This window comes from Giraffa tippelskirchi, chromosome 14 (genome assembly GCF_054371585.1).
Source record: "Giraffa tippelskirchi isolate mGirTip1 chromosome 14, T2T-mGirTip1v1.2.pri, whole genome shotgun sequence".
NCBI classification, from domain to species: domain Eukaryota; kingdom Metazoa; phylum Chordata; class Mammalia; order Artiodactyla; family Giraffidae; genus Giraffa; species Giraffa tippelskirchi.
Window position 1 is genome coordinate 21993168 of NC_137288.1, and position 10691 is coordinate 22003858.

At 38.6% G+C, this 10691-nt stretch overlaps 1 protein-coding gene across 1 annotated transcript in view; it reads right to left on the minus strand.

The window, feature by feature from the left end:
* SOCS6 (suppressor of cytokine signaling 6) overlaps nucleotides 1-232 on the minus strand; it is a 40867-nt gene extending 40635 nt beyond the window's left edge. Inside the window, exon 1 of the mRNA XM_081562665.1 lies at nucleotides 36-232. The gene's annotated coding sequence lies outside the window, so the exon portion shown is untranslated. The remainder of the gene's footprint in view (nucleotides 1-35) is intronic.
* Nucleotides 233-10691: the final 10459 nt, after the last annotated feature.

A 10691-nucleotide genomic window follows, 5' to 3' on the forward strand; every position in this document is an offset into this window, starting at 1 on the left:
CACATATATGTGTTATTTTTCTCTTTCTGACTTACTTCACTCTGTATGGCAGTCTGTAGGTCCAGCCACTTCTGTACAAGAGAATCCCATTTGTTAAAGAACTCTTCTTTATAGCCAGATAATGCACTGAACTCAAAAGCTAGAAATCCAAAGCAAGATCAGCATTTTATAGAAAAGTAAACTTCCACCTATGTTTGTAATTTTAAAGCATCAGGAAGACCTAACAATCCGTAAAAAAAGAGAAAAAATACTGTACCTTCTATGGATGGATTAAAATTCTCTATTAGAGCATTGTTGCATTATATTTGGAGTCCTTAAAGTACAAATTTCTCCCTAGAAGCAATATCACTTTTAGACATCATCAGTTGTTTACATTCTGTAACCTAAATATTACTATCACATTGTTATTTGATTTTTGCATCATTTTTAACTTTTCATATCTCTGTTTCCCCATTCACCTATAGTTTTCATGGAATTCATTTTGCTCTTTTTAATTAACAGCAGACATTTCAAAAGTGTGAGATTTCTCTGAGGGCAAGAAGAAATATTGGTCATTCAAATGTCTTGTCACATAACAATCATGAACACACCTGGAGTTGGCATGCACACATTTTCCATCCTGAGTCACATGCTAGTGGCTGACAGAGAACTTGAGATCAAAAGGCACTCTCTCTTTGAAACAATACCTGCCATAGAATTTCCTGTGGATGACTCTCCAACAGGATCCATTTGAATGTCCCCCTGGCCTTGAGTTTTGATGGAGACTGGGAGTCATAGGTGTTAAGTACCCTGATGTTAAGTGCTAATCTAATCGCAAAAGGAGTCACTTCAAAACCTGTTTTGCCTGAATTAGCCAACCTGCATAGCTTCAGGTGCTGAAGAGGCTGTGTGCAGCCTGGGGACGAATAGGATTTCTAACTAGCCAATAGCAATATGGGTATCACAATGACACTATTGTATTTTATGATTTTTTTTTCAGAATTTTAAATAAACTTTAGAGAAAAATAGCTGATTATTTTTTTAATCATCAAGGCTTTGCAGGTATTTGAATGTACTCAGAAGCTAACAATGCTTGATTGAATGTTTCATAATAAGGATATTTTTTGGGGGGTCGGATCTTAGTTCTCTGACCAGGGATCGAACTCACACCCTTTGTGTTAAAAGTGTGGAGTTTTAACCACTGGTCCACCAGGGAAGCTCCTATAATAAAGATTTTTCTATGCTCTTTTCATTAACTTTTGTGTGGGTGTGGGTGGAGGGAATATATTTCTTTTACCCTGATTAACCTCCCTTCTCCATTCATATGAGCCTGGATTGTAAAATTTAATTTGTGATAGACTGAATGTTTAATTTAAATAATCCAATGAAATATAAACATATTAAGAAAATAACCTTCAACTCCACTCGTGAGAGTTCAAAATATAGAAACTGCTTACTTTCTTAACCCCATGTTCTCATTAAAAAACCAACCAACACCCCCCTACCACCACCAAAAAGACCACCACATCCTTTTCTAATCACATGCTTTTCTAATCTCTCTCCCTAGTTTCTCTTAACTCTTGACATCAAGATTAACCCCTTGCTGTGCCCGTGGTAACGATGTTTTGCGGGGAAGAAAAGATGCAATAATTACATGAAAAAAGGGAGGGAGGGGCAAACCAGTTTTCAGCATCATCTTATTGCTAAAACTTTTGCTCCAGCAGCGTTGGGAATAACTCGAAAGTAGAGTTAACATTTCATTGTATTTTAATAGTGATCACAACTTGGTAAATGCTGAGTCAGCCACCTAGGCACCTCTTTCCTCTCTCCTTTTCTTACCCTGTGGTGGTCCTCATGAAAAAGTGTGACTTCAAGAACTAGAAAAGGCCTTACACTCACTTAAGAATAGCACTTTGCACAGAATTCTTCATTATGCAAGGAACTAAGGAAATGTCTAGCAATAAATACTTATTTGACTATTACATTGTCATTAGCACATAGTGCGTACTTTAGTACCGTAGCAAACTAACGCCAGTTAAAAATAGTCGGTGAATAATTTGGACCCAGATCTTCAGAAATAGTCTTCTCACAGATTCGCCCTTTTTAAATAACTGCTGAGTGTGCGTAAACTCAGGAAAAATCTGGCACCTCCAGAATTTAACTTGAAAAGAGAAAGCAGCAGAAGACCTGGGGAGCTATTAAGGAAACATCAGTGTGATTCAGACTTCCTTCTGTCACCGACTATTTTCAGGTTCAGTTTTTTTTGAAACCAATTCTCCTGGGATGGGGAGCAAACAATAGCCGTCCCAGCACTTAGCTGTTCCTTTTCAGAGGACTCGCTGGAGCCCTGACAGGCCATCACAGAAACAGGCCTCAGCTCAGTCACTGCTAAGCTTGAGAGGCAGAAGTATAAACACTTGATTCCCATCAAATGGCTGGAGTGTATTTAAGTCCTTATTTCCGGCCGGTGCAGAGAAGTCGGCTTAACTTTTGGACAGGTTGAGGGTAAGCCAGACACACACGGGGAAGGTTGAGAAAGCACACAAGGATAGATCTGAATACGAGATTCTTCCTACAGGTTGTTCCAGGGCCTTCCTGAGGGAAGGCCGAAAATACCCTTTAATTTTACCTCTGCTCTGTCATTCTGACAGGCAATGGAAGTCCCAGAGTTCAAAGTCGTGCTTTAACACGGCAAAAACTTTTACCATCTGCTGTTACTGCTAAGTCGCTTTAGTTGTGTCCAACTCTGTGCAACCCCATAGGCGGCAGCCCACCAGGCTCCTCCAGGCAAGAATACTGGAGTGGGTTGCCATTTCCTTCTCCAATGCATACAAGCATGCTAAGTCACTTCAGTCGTGTCCAACTCTGTGTGACCCTATGGACAGCAGCCCACCAGGCTCCTCTGTCCACAGGATTCTCTAGGCAAGAATACTGGAGTGGGTTGCCATTTCCTTCTCCAAATGGAATACTAGAACACTCAATATGTTCCAATGGGGTCAGGAATTTCTGTCTGGTTTGTTGAACCCCTAGAGCCCTAGAACATACAATAGTACTGTCAGCACATAATGGACACTCAGAGTTGGCTGAATGAATTAATGAAAACTCTACAACCAGAAAAAAAGAGAAAGAAAGAAGGCCCTTTATGTACTGATATATAATAACCTCCGATACACTAAAACATGAAAATAGCAATGTACAAAAGAGTGCATATAGTATGAACTCTGGAAGAATATATAAGGTAATAGTGACTGTGGGAGACAGTCATATTATTTCCTTTTGTACCTTTAAAATTGTGAATTACAATATTTTTCATTCACAATAATACCTTTGATATTAAACATATGGACCAAAACACTAGAAATAAGATTCCTTCTTGTTTACAAAAATAATCTAGCTTTTCACGTTAGATGCTATAGGTACTAAATTAAAAATATTTTTATATTTTGATGGTTTTGAAAACTGTAAGATACACATACAAGATTATTACTATCATTCACAAACATTACCTCATTTGGTCCTTGCAATAACGCTGAGAAACAGGCTCCTTCTACCCCTGTTTTATGGAGAAGAAAACAGGCTAAAAGGAGATAAATGGCTTGACCAAGTAATACAGCTAGTAAGCTGTGGGCTCCAAACACAAACCCATTCATACAATTATTCAGTACCAAATGCATGTACTAGGTTCAGATAAGTAAAAGTAGACCCGGGTTGCTGCCTTTTAAGAGCTTACAGTCTAACTGGAGAGAATGGCATCCATCAAATCAACTGATTCCAAAAATATTATGATTATAAACTGTGATAAGTGGTACACACAGAAAGTTATTCAGGTCTTTTATCTCCCTACTGTTTCTGCCTCTATACCATCAAGCACATTTCTTCAGATACAAAACGGCTTATTCCTCATCTCCCTTTCACTAGACTATCTGAATTTGCTAGACAAAGTTTATTGCAAAACAAACTAGAAGGGAGATGGAAAAAAGGTGCAAGTCAAGATTACTAGAACTATTTTGATATATCAAAGGAGCCTGCATCTTTAGGATAGTCAAACAATTTAAAAGGTTATCTTTATATTTCTCCTAACTTTAAGCAAATGGCAGATGAATTTTCCTTATCCATTCTCCAAACAACAGGTTGATCAGACACTGGGAGAGAAAAGCAACTTTCCCATCCATCAAGCTCCTGCTTTACTATTAATTAAAAATTGTGTATCTGTTATCTTCCTGGTGTATAATCAGAATCATTTCCCAAAATAACTTAAAACCTTTTCAAAAGTCAGATATTTCAAGTTAGTCTTCAAGACTAAATCAAATCAATCTTCTGTTATATAAATAGCATAGTTTTTTAAATTATACCACTTTATAAATATTTTTCAAAAACATTTAGATAAAATCTTAAAAACTTTTAAGAAAAAGATGGCCTAGAGCAGTATTACTAAAACATGTATAAAGCAACACAAAACTCAGATGTTTTCTACAAGATGACATAAATTCTCTTTGTATTTCCTAAGGTTCTTGTTGATTACACCCTTGAGTGGCCCTTATTTTGAAAGAGGAGCTGAGAATCCATATAGTAAAAATGAAGAAATACCAATGCAGGTTTAAATAATGCCTAAATTTCAGAAATACTCTGGTTAAATATTTTAACGTGAATGCTGCCCGTTTAGAATGACTCAATGTTTCAAAATATTTTGGTTGAATTTTAATTTTGGTTTATTTTAAACTAGTGAATAGAAGAATCCGAAAGGCAATTTCCTCTCTAATCTTATTTACACCTTTTAGTATCCTACATCAGAGGCTTTTAAATCAATTACCTAATATGTATATGATACATATTTAATTCCATCTTATAATTCAAGACTGTTACAAGAATGAAGTGTTTCCTAAGTAATTACTACAAGAAAGGAAGGAGAAAACTAAAATTATTTTACTCTAATTCATACTTTATAAGACAAGACCAGAGCTTTCTTGTTAATTTCTTAAACTAATTAAATACTATATCAAAGAACAGTAATAAAATTTTTGACAATTCCTTTCAGATCATCAAATCAGTGGAAATAGACACATTGAAATGGACATTCAGTTCTAATTAAGTTAATTGGTACCAGTAGCTTAGTTTTGAGAAACTCAGGCAGGTTGCAGAAATGTTTGCATAGGATTTTCTATTTTTAGTGTTTGTCTGTAAAAAAGAGTCAAATGTTTGCCCAAAAGTAGTAATGCTCTTTATCAGTGGGGGTGATAAAAATTCAAATTTTTAACATCAGGAAAGAAGCAGAATAGTGTTGTTGCTGTTTTTTTTAACTGAAAATTGAAACTGTAACTCTGTAAAATACCTTTAGCTGTTTATCAAAGCTACCTTGAAGCCTGAGTGTCTCTCAAGATAAAATTTTCCTCATCCTATGTCAGTATTAAACATTTCTTGTTACTGAAAATATAGCTACATTCTAAGAAAGCATCGCTCAATGAATAATTAATATAAAACCCATCACTAAATTAAGAAGAAAAAAAAGGACAAAAAAAAATCTTTATCGCAAGATCTGAAACACTCAACAATGATGCCTCATTTCAAGAATATTTGCAAGATAGTCCAGCCACAAGGGATCGCTTCAGGAAACTGGCTTCATTTGAACCATGGTTAAAGTCCTTGAGAGAATTTCTAAAAAAAAAAAAAAAAAAAAAAAATACTGTAAAGGCCATTCTGAGCTCGCTTCATGGGCTCCGGACCAGCGCTGCTGCTTGGCATCCAAGTCAGAAGGTCCCACAACTGTCCGTTAACGGTCTGTTGTGGAATTCAGTGTTTCTTTAGCGCATGCGGAGCACATCCCGGCGGGGGGCGTGGCTCACCCGGGGCTGGCCGCACCTTGGGTCTTCGTGGATGACGCGCAGGACGGACTTGGCTCTTGCCCTCTTCCTTCCAGGTCCCTAGTGCATCCTTCAGAGGAAGTTGCCACACCCTTGGCCTTGGGAGGGGGCGGCTGGCCCAGGGGCAGGAGAGATGTCGCCTCTGCTTCCAGGCAATGCAGGCAAGGGATGATGGTTTGATGCCAGCGGGCAGGAGGCTCAGACAGGAAGCGGGGACCCAACCGTCGATGACCTGCACGTGCACCAAATCGGGGTTAGTAAGGGCATCCGTGAGGGTCTGCGCTAGCTCTGTGGGTGTCCTGGAGCCCGAGGGAGCGTGACATCAAATAACAAATAAAAAAACACCAAGATGGCAGAGAGATCCTTAGGAACAAGTATCTTCTAAATAGTATTTCTGAGACATTTGTCAACCTTAGTAAAATTTACACAATTCTGTTACTGATTTGTAACTTCAGTGGGATAAGAATGAAAAGAAAGTGAAGTCACTCAGTCGTGTCTGACTCTGCGACCCCATGGTCTGTAGCCTACCAGGTTCCTCTGTCCATGGAATTTTCCAGGCAAGAATACTGGAGTGGGTTGCCATTTCCTTCTCCAGGGGATCTTCCCAACCAGGGATGGAACCTGGGTCTCCCGCATTGAGGGCAGATGCTTTACCATCTGAGCCACAAGGGATAAGCAACAACTATCTATACAGGTATAGATGTTGCTTATGAGGGGCTTCCCAGTTGGCGCTAGTGGTAAAGAACCCGCCTGCCAATGCAGGTAGATGTAAGAGACATGGGTTCGATTCTTGGGTTGGGAAGATCCCCTGGAGTAGGAACTAGCAACCCCCTCCAGTATTCTTGCCTGGAGAATCCCATGGACAGAAGAGCCTGGCGGGCTACAGTCCATAGAGTCGCACAGAGTCAGACATGAGTGAAGCGACTTAGCGCGCACACACTTGCTTATGTAAGGGGGCCATTTTGGTATAGGTTGTTTTCGGCTCAAATCCATGTTCATGCTTCTCCTGTCTGTGCTGTGTTCTAGGAGGCTGCCCTCTATGGGCTCACTGGTGTCCAAGTAGGTCCAGCAACATTAGGAAAGAAGATGTGAGTAGAGACCCGCAGCAGAGAGAATTTGGGAGCTTGCTCCCCTGGTCTGTCCTTGCAGAGGCTGCCTTCCTCGGTTCTAGGTCTTCTAGACATGCCTCTCGGCCACCACCCCCTGGTTCACGGGTATGGTTCCCTCTTCTCGCCATTTTGGGTGGTAATGGACGTCCCGCTGTGCCAATTCCTGGGTGTCATTGTCCTGTGTCAGTCCTTAACCGTGCTCACCACGCTGTGTACTCTTCCTTGGTGGTGGTGTTCAAGTTGCTCAGTCGTGTCCAACTCTTTGTGACCCCATGGACTGCAGCACGCCAGGCTTCCCTGTCCTTCACCATCTCCCAGAGTTTGCTCAAACTCATGTCTGTTGAGTAAGTGATGCCATCCAACCATCTCATCCTCTGTCACCCCCTTCTCCTCTTGCCTTTGATCTTTTTCAGCATCAGGGTCTCTTCCAGTGAGTCAGCTCCTCACATCAGGTGGCCACAGTACTGGAGCTACTCTTCCTTCCTTAAGCTTTCTTTGGTAAAACCCTTTGGGTCTGCCTTGTGTTTTGCCAGTATTCTGAGTGATTCGGCACCTCTTATTGACACAGTGCTCCAATGGATGCAGTTCAGCTTTCTAGTTTGGAGGGGTTTTACTGGAGCATACATCTTAGAAATGATGTCATTTCATTTTCTGGATAATCTCTAAGCATCCTCTGGTGGCCTGGCAATATGCTAACTTGGCTAAGGCTAACCAGCAGTTCCTGGAATTCTCGTCCCTGTGTATTTCTGGTTAGGGCTGGCCACAAAGACATTTGAAAAGGGGAAGTCAAGTCGCAGTTACATTACTCTTATGCCTGGGAGATCGGTGGAGAGGCCTATGGGGCAGTTCACTCCTGGTGTCGTGTACCTTCCAGCCCACCTCGTGGGTGTCTGCAGCTGCTCCACTTCCTGCTATTCTCTGTTGTGATACCTGGACCAGGGGTGTGTGTTTAGCTCTAAGATGAAAAGGGCCAGGTCCCCGTGTGTCTCTGTGGGCTCCAGCTCAAGTTCATGCACCCAGTTAGTTCCCTTTCCTGCCCTCCAACCGTTCACCTTCTTCCCTTTCTGCCTCTGGCCCTGTAGACAGAAGGTCAAGCACCAGGCAGAAAAAAGCTATAGCCTTACAGAGACTGCCTAACCAGTTGCTAGGATTGTGGGAGGTCAATCTTCATAACATAACCATATTTGAATGATAAAGAATATATATATAGTGGTTCTGTGTCTCTGCTAAATCCCTCACACAGTGACACTACTATTCTCTTGTCTTCCCATCGGTGCATTAGATGTTCAAATCCTTTTGTTATATTTTTATCTCTCTTCTTCATTAATGCCATTTCAACTCATTTCAGAGACTCATTACCCTCTAAAATATCTTAGAAATAGTGCTGTGAGACTGTATTCCCTTTGAGAACATAATTAAGTAATTAGCATCAGTCTGGATGCCTGATTTGAGGCTGTTAGTATCCTCACAGAAGCTAAGATTTGGACATTAAAATTCAAATTAGCTATTTTTCATTTTTCTCAAACTGTTGTATGATAGTTATTAAGTTTTTAAAAAATATTTTAAAAATCATTAACTTTTAAATTTGAAATGTTCTGTGCCTTTCACTTAGCTGTGTTAATCCCATTCTTTCTCTCATCTTGTTCCTCTTTTGTTTATGGGTGCCTAAATTGGTCAGAAGTACTAGTGTATTATACCATAGTGGTGGTTTAGTCGCTCAGCCTTGTCTGATTCTTGCGACACCATGGCTGCAGCCCTCCAGGCTCCTCTATTCATGGCATTTTCCAGGCAAGAATACTGGTGTGGGTTGCCATTTCCTCCTCCAGGAGATCTTCCCCATCCAGGGATTGGATCCACATCTCTTGTGTCTCCTGCATTGGCAGACAAATTCTTTACCACTAGCGCCACATGGATGTCTTATCTGGTCAGAAAATGGGTGTTATTTATTCTTTTATTAAACTAGTAAATAGCATCCTTTCATTCGTATTTTACCAGTGGAAGGTAAAGACCTTCTATTATTGGACCAGTAAAAATCCATCCATGTGAACACATTTCTGATTGTGACATCCTTTGCAATCACAGAAACATCTTTCACATTACACATATTTGAAACTCATTATTATGTCACCCATGCCCTTTGTGGGCATAAGAAACAAAGGATGCTAATTAGTGTACTTAAAAATAAATTCTAGATGTGGCTACGTTCCTATTTTTTTTCTTACTTTGGAATTTATCCTTCAAAGTTAGGACTCAGATGTGTAGTTTATTCATTGTCTGATAGCCACATCTGATTAAAAAAAAAAGGTGATATGATGTTAGGTAATAATATTCAGAACAAATTAGGTTGGGACTTTTTTTATGAACATCTTTGCTTTTATGGATTATGTGATGTGGATTGCACCCAAATATTTTTATATTAGAAAAGGGAAAAATTTATTTTTTCAAAGATAAGTATAATAAACATGATCTGCATACCTAAGAATCATAAGATCTTTTGTTTATTTCATAAAGGAAAGTGAGTGAGCAAAACCTGAATCTTAACTTGTTAATTTGTGAGGTTAGCTAAGTATAGCACAATCATTATTTGGAAAAAGTTATACTTTAAGTATCTTTTTATATGCACTAGTCTGAAAAATATTATTTAATGTAACCTTTTTTTTTTACTATGTGAAGTCCATCTTAAGAGATAAGGAAGAACATTCATATTAATAAGGACATGCATTATCTTATTTAATTAAATGCCATCCACAGTGGAATTCATCAATCTGAAGAGGACACTGCACTTGAGTAATGGTAGACCATTACAGAAACTAAGCCAAGATGTTCTTCTAATTTTAAAAATCATTTTCTAAATCTCATAGATGTATTGGCACAGTGTTCATTTTAGTTAAAAGATGTTTATTTTAAAAGTGATTGGCACAGAACCTGGCCAGTGTTCTAGTCCACTAATTTTATACTCCTGGGGTACTCACTACAAAGAGATGAGAAGCATGGTCAGTTCTAAGCAAGAACTAAGTTTGTAATTAACATAGAGTTTGTTTCGATGGGCTGAAGGAAGGAGAAATAAATTCATAGCAACAGCATCTGAAATTAATATTAAACTTTCCATAGTGGAATATATTTTGTATAATTTACCACTAGCAAATTGATTTTATTTGTGTGATATATATCCCATAATTCTTTAATAGACTTGCATGATCAACAATGATTCCAAAAATAGTCATTACCTATATTTTAAAAAATTACTGGAAGAGAAGCAGACAATTTCTGTTTTCAATGTGGAGAGAAAGGAAGGGACATTTGCCCTATGCATTTTATTCCTTGGTTAATGGAACATTTACTGGACATTTTGGAAAAAAAGAAAAGATTAATATTTCAACAAAAGAAAATGACCACGTAATTTTAGATCCAGAATTCTTGGTGGAATTCCAATAGATAAATTAAAGTGCTACTTTCCTTTTCAGGAAAACAGAGTAATTAAATTATCTTCTTTTAAATAAGATTGATTTTTTAAAAATTCCTTTTGCATTGATCTAAGATGATTTCAATATTTTCTAATTTGTAACATTGAAATGATCCTTTCACATAGTGTGATAATATTAAGCATATTATTTTTCTTGGATTAGATGCCTAGCATTCTAATTCATATTAAAGTTATATATTCACTTTCAATGCCCCATACCTTACTCATGAATGCTAGTCTTTAACTGTCTTAATATATTAAAATGAACAGAACAAACATTTA